The following is a 6,232-nucleotide window of genomic DNA, read 5'->3' as shown; positions in this document are numbered from 1 at the left end:
TACTAAAAATAATAAATAAATAAATACTAAAAAAAAAAACCTCTGGTATAAACAAGTGAGCTATCAGGGAGCAGATAGCCTCTCCCTGTTATCTCCCATCGAACCTCCAAGGTACTGTGTCTTCTGAAGACCTTACTTTAATAATTATCCCAACAGTCAACTCTCTTTCAACTAACTTTTCTCTTCATTCTTGGGAAGTTTCCCCTGGGTTGCCTGTTAGTGAGTCACTTCCTACTGCCAGTCTTGTTCACACTTTAAACTTCCTGACAGTTAGTGAATCACTTCTATATCCTGCCTTGTTATTTATTTATTTTTGCTTCTCCTTACCTGCCCCTACCCCCACCCCACACCAGCCACCTAATTCTCCTGGAGAAATCAAACAGGGAAGAGAAAAGACATTAGCGGCCACAACATTGGATATCCATGGAAACTCAATGCCTTAAATACCTCTGGATGAAGCTTCAATTCAAATGTTGGTAAAATGTCTCCTCCCTCATTTCTCTTAATGTTAGAACCTACGGTCTCGCAATTCTAACCTGTTCTTTTCTTCAAAGCCTTTGATTAAAACCTCAGGTACAAAAACTTGTATTTGTTTAGCGAAATATTTTTTACATGAAGAAGACTTTGGAAGATGAAATTCTAGACAGAAGAGGTAGTGTGATGAGAAAGAAAGAGAGGATGAGAAGGGGAGGATGAACAGCAAGGGATACCCTTAAAAAGAATGGGGATGGTCATAATATAGGTAAAGAGAGAGGATAAGCAAGAAAGAGAATTTGGAGAGGCTAATAAAAAAACAGAAAATAAAAAATAAAAACTGAAGAAAGTAGAATATAATTAGCCTGGTGATTAAGAGTACTGGTTGTAGAGTCAGAGTAACTGTTCACATTACAGCTTTAATGCTCACTAGCCATGTAACCCAGAGCAAGGTAGTTAACATTTCAGTACCTCAGTTTTCTTATCTTTAAAATGGGAGTAATAGTAGTGCCTACCTCTTAGGGTTGTTGTGATTAATGAGGTAATGCATGGAAAGCGTTGTGAACAATGCCTAGAACATAATAAGTGCTCAATAAATGTAACAGTGGTTATTACTAGTAGGAATATTTATTCTTATAACTAAGGTCATCAGAGCAATGATTGCTTTCTTAAATTATCAGTATCTATAGCTATGACAACTTCTGAATGTCTACAAATCCAAATAATTAGAAAAACTTACTAGAGATGCCCAATATATTTGTCAGTGATATTAAATATTACTATCTCACTAAGAATGTGCTAAAGAAAATTCAGCAAAACAATTTTTCTTACAATTTGCACAAATGTGCTACAAACACCCAGAAGAAAAGTTTAACAGCATTTTTGTACTCTATTTAATGTATCTATTTTAGAATATCAAGGCATTTTTCTAAAGCCAGGACATCCCGTTTGAAAATACTAGGGTCGGTGGGGAGGGAAGACTCAAAAGCTTATGTGTTAAATGTGTTTCCATACATTTCACAGGGAGCTGACCCCAAGTCCCAGCATGTGTATATAACTGCCTCAGATACCTGAAAGTAAACAAAGCGGATAACTAGTCCTGCCTATTGAACCAACATAAAAGCTCTGATCAAAAAGGTCTTTTCATGAGATGTTCATATATTCAAAAGTTTACCGCATCCCATAATGTGTTGACATGTTTACTGTGATTTGCTAAGAAGCAGGAGAGACTTTTTTCCACTTAACAGGAGGCTTCTTCAATCAGGCTCCTGAAGAGTTTTAGCAGTTCAAGGAGGTGAATGACAAATGTGATTACAATCAACAGGAAATAGAAGCTAGATCTTCTGCATATTCTCTTACCCACCCCTCCCCTATAAAATATCTCACATTAAACTGCCAACATGATGAACTTCAGAAAATATTCACAGCCCAGTGACACTCACATATTCAAGCTGCTATTAACAACTACTCAGACACCTAATACTGCCTTGTTTTGTGTGACTTAAAGACTGATGAACCTGAATTCTTTCCTTTTCACTGTTATCTGATACTATCATTTTATAATAGTTGGGGCAGAAAAGGAAAATTTGTCTCGAGGAAATGGAAGACAATGTTTATGATATTATAGAAAAAGAAATGAAATACAGTTTACAGACCCTGTTTTTGCCACTAATCATGCCTTTGCCAATTAAAAAATGAAAACAATGGTGTTTTACATGTAGTACTTTCCACTAACTTTTCATACATACAACCTCTTACAATCTTCTCAATGATCTTGAGAAGACTTAACCTCTAAGATTAATCTCTTGGAATATCCTAGGACTAAATTTCCTGACCTATGAACAAAAAGTCTAAAATCTTGAGGAAAGAATGTTTATAGCAAAATAGTCTTTTTCAAGCCTAGTAACTGCGTAACTTTTTTTTATTGAGTTTTTTTTTTTTTCCTTCTCTCCCTAGAAGAAGTATGAAGCTCTCAGGCAACAAAAGTAAGATTTTCTAAAATGCATTTTTTATTGTTTTTTCTATAAATGATTTATTTATTTCTCAAGTTTGTTCTAATTGAAAAATTAACCTTGCTAATTCAAGGTGACTCAGTTGCTTTCAGATATATCTCAGTCTCTTTCGGTTTAAAACTGTTTCATGTTTTTCCTCTTTCCCTTCCCCTTAAGGATAATCTGAATTCTAGGAGACTCACTTTTTGTCTCCAGGATCAGAACTGGAATGTCTATAAAGTACGCCATCATCCTCCATCCACACTGGCCAAAGTTGAGTGTTTTGTTCATTCAGGCTTTGGGTACCATTTTGTCCCTTGATGCTTGTCCTAGCTTGGACAGTGTATCCTGTCATATACCAGCCTACATTTAGCCCTTGCTTCTAGGGCACACAGGGCTCTGAGAGGCTGTCTTTGGACCTATGATCAGACACCTCCTTCAGTCATGGTCAATTGTCACTCAGGCATGATGTTGGACTTGGGACGTCTTTTACTTTGTGGTTTGGGAGCTGCACCCTCTGAAGCTCCATCTGCTATGGATCCATACCATTAGCCAGACTTTCTTTTGCCCTCCCTATGAGGTTTAGACTACACAGAATGGAATTAAGCAGGACCTTTCCTGGCACCCATTAAAGCCCTAATAAGGTCTTCTGAGATTTTTCTTTCCCCACCAGCTGATCAGAATTTCATCTCCTTTGAGTGACCCAAAAAGGCCCTGATCCTACATCATCCTGCATTTTTGTCAACTCTATAATGTACAGGATAAATTACATATCCTGCATCCTCTTTATGTTCAAAACCTACCTCTTGAAATGTTAAGGAAAAATATATCAAGAAGACTTATGTATATCAAAAGCACTGGCTTTTGGATTGCTGACAGTTTCTGATGTAGAGTAGTAATAGTCTATTTAGTCTACTCTTTTTTGTTTTGTTTTGTTTTGTTTTTTGTTTTTTGTTTTTTTTTGTTTTGAGACGGAGTCTTGCTCTGTCGCCAGGGCTGGAGTGCAGTGGCGGGACCTCAGCTCACTGCAAGCTCCGCCTCCTGGGTTTACGCCATTCTCCTGGCTCAGCCTCCGAAGTAGCTGGGACTACAGGCGCCCGCCACCTCGCCCACCTCGCCCGGCTAGTTTTTTGTATTTTTAGTAGAGACGGGGTTTCACCATGTTAGCCAGGATGGTCTCGATCTCCTGACCTCGTGATCCACCCGTCTCGGCCTCCCAAAGTGCTGGGATTACAGGCTTGAGCCACCGCGCCCGGCCTATTTAGTCTACTCTTAGAGTCAGTAATATGCAATGATTAGGCACTTGGTTTCAAGGGCCAGAATGCCCAGGTTCAAATCTCTGTGTAAATGTTTGCTAGCTATCTGACATTACATAAATCAACCCCTGTCTAGTTTTTTCATCTGGAAAAATGAGCATCATAAAGGTTCCTGTCTCAAAGGATTGTTGTGATTAAATAAGCTAAGCACTTAGTACAGTGTCTGGAATATATATATAGTGTTTAGGACTGTATGTGGCATATGGTAAGCAGTTTTTAGGAGCTGAAAAGTCAAGAATTTGACTTAGGTCTTGCTGAGTTCTCTTGTGTTTCTCATCTTATGGCAATAGTCTACAACCTAAATAGGGAAATATTTACAGATATTATTCTGCTATAAATAATTAAATCCAGTAGCTTTCTAACTACTGTATACCAACCACTTAGATTGTATTGAACACAAACAAGTTGTTATGATGGCTAAAATGGACCCAGTAAAAGATAGCAGTTTATACCTTTTTCAAGTGTATCTAGATTTATCTAAATTCAGATTCAATGAATCTAAAAAAAAATCTCATAATTGTATGTACTCTGTGAGGCCTTTCTTGATGAGTACCCTCTGCCTTCCCATAGATTCCTAATACTCCTCCTCCACCAACCCCATATAAAACTAAATGTGATTTCTCTACTTTGAAGTCTCAGAACTCTGTTTCTGTCTCTTATGTGTACTTTTACTAAATATTGCATTGTTGTAATTTTTATACTTTATACTTGTTCACTCTCCCAATTTGCTTATATCAATTCCTTTTTCTTTACTAACAGTGTCTGCTGTAATGCTTCATACTAAGAGGGTTACAAATAAATGCTATTGATACGAGTCTTTGAAAACATGTCTATGAGATGAAGCTAAGTCGTAAAGGAAAAAGATTGTAAGAAACACAGAATGAGATAAATGGAATAAATCATAGTAGTTAACAGTATAGACTTTATGTAAAGCTGTAATTGGTTTCAATCCTAGCTCTGTTATGCTGTGACCTCGTACAAAAGTCTTCACAGTATTTTCATCTTAAGCTGGGGACATTTAAAACCATATGACAGGATAGTTGTGTGAATTAAGATTATGTGCAAAGTACTCAGCACAGCATTTGGCATGTGGTAACCATCAATTAATAGTAGCTATTAAGCCTGAGGAGGTGATACCAAAAACTTTGTATGTACCTCAGAGTTTTGACTAAATGGGTATTCTGATTAAAACTATTTAATTAGAAAGTCAGAGCCTGTGGTAGGCTGAAAAATGGCCCACTAATACATCCACATCCTATTCCGCAGAACCCGTGACTATCACCTTATATGCCAAAAGGAACTTTGTAGATGTGATTAAGTTAAGAATCTTGAGATAAGGGAATATCCTGGATTATCTTCTCAGGCTTAAGGTAATCACAGAGATTCTTCCACAAAAGAAGGAGTTCAGAGATGAAAGAGACAGTAGGAAATTCGAAGACAGAAGCAACATGCTGCAGTGATCGTGAGCCAAGACATGCAGGTAGCCATTAGAAACTAAAAAAGACGAGAAAATGGATTCTATCCTCAGAGCCTCCATAAGGAACAAGCCCTAAGATTAATTTTGTACTTCTGACTTTCAGGACTGTAAGATAATTAAAACAGGTTGTTTAAAAGCACTAAATTTATGATAATTTGTCATAATGGCAACAAGAAAATGAATCCACAGATTATGGAATAAAAATCAAGGTATCACTCCTTTGAAAAATAATTTGATAATTTATTATAAAGTTAAACATACATTTACTCTATGACCAAGCAATTCCACTTCTAAGTACATTCCTAAGAGAAATGGACACAAAGTCTTACACACAGTTATTCATGGCAGCTTTATTCATAATAACCCCATACTGGTAAGAACCTATATGTCCATCTGAAGGTGAATGGATAAACAAATAACAATACATTCACGCAATGGAAGCTACAGCATTGCATACAAAGAAACTACTGATACAATAACATGGATAAATCTAAAATACTTTGCTGGTCGAAAGCAGAAACAAAAGCATACATACTATATCATCTCACTTTTATATGTTCTAGACAAGACGAAATTAATCCATAGGGATAGCAATCAGATCAGTGGTTGCCTCTGGGTATGGGGGCATTGGCTGCAAAGGAACAGAAGGTAGGGCGGAGAAAACATTTTACATTTTGATTGTGATGGTGGATACGTGGATGTGTAAATGTACTAAAACTCATTAAATTGTCCTGGCAAACCAATGGCTGTATTCAAGACCTTAAAAACATTGAGGACATTAGTCTAAACTAGAGCCTTAAATCCATATGGATTCCAAATATTTCATTCTAATTTGCACAAAGCCGCCTGGGAAATTGCCTGAACAAATGCATATCTAATAAATTATAAGTAGTAAAATTTAAAACTTTATGCTATTCAAAATATGTGAAGCATAAAAGAGTTGCTCTTTTTTTTTTTTTTTTTTTTTTTTTTTT

This window comes from Rhinopithecus bieti, unplaced genomic scaffold, assembly GCF_001698545.2.
Source record: "Rhinopithecus bieti isolate Rb0 unplaced genomic scaffold, ASM169854v2 scaffold_8675, whole genome shotgun sequence".
Lineage (NCBI taxonomy): Eukaryota > Metazoa > Chordata > Mammalia > Primates > Cercopithecidae > Rhinopithecus > Rhinopithecus bieti.
The sequence above is the reverse complement of the archived record's forward strand: the minus strand, read 5'-3'. Positions refer to the sequence as shown.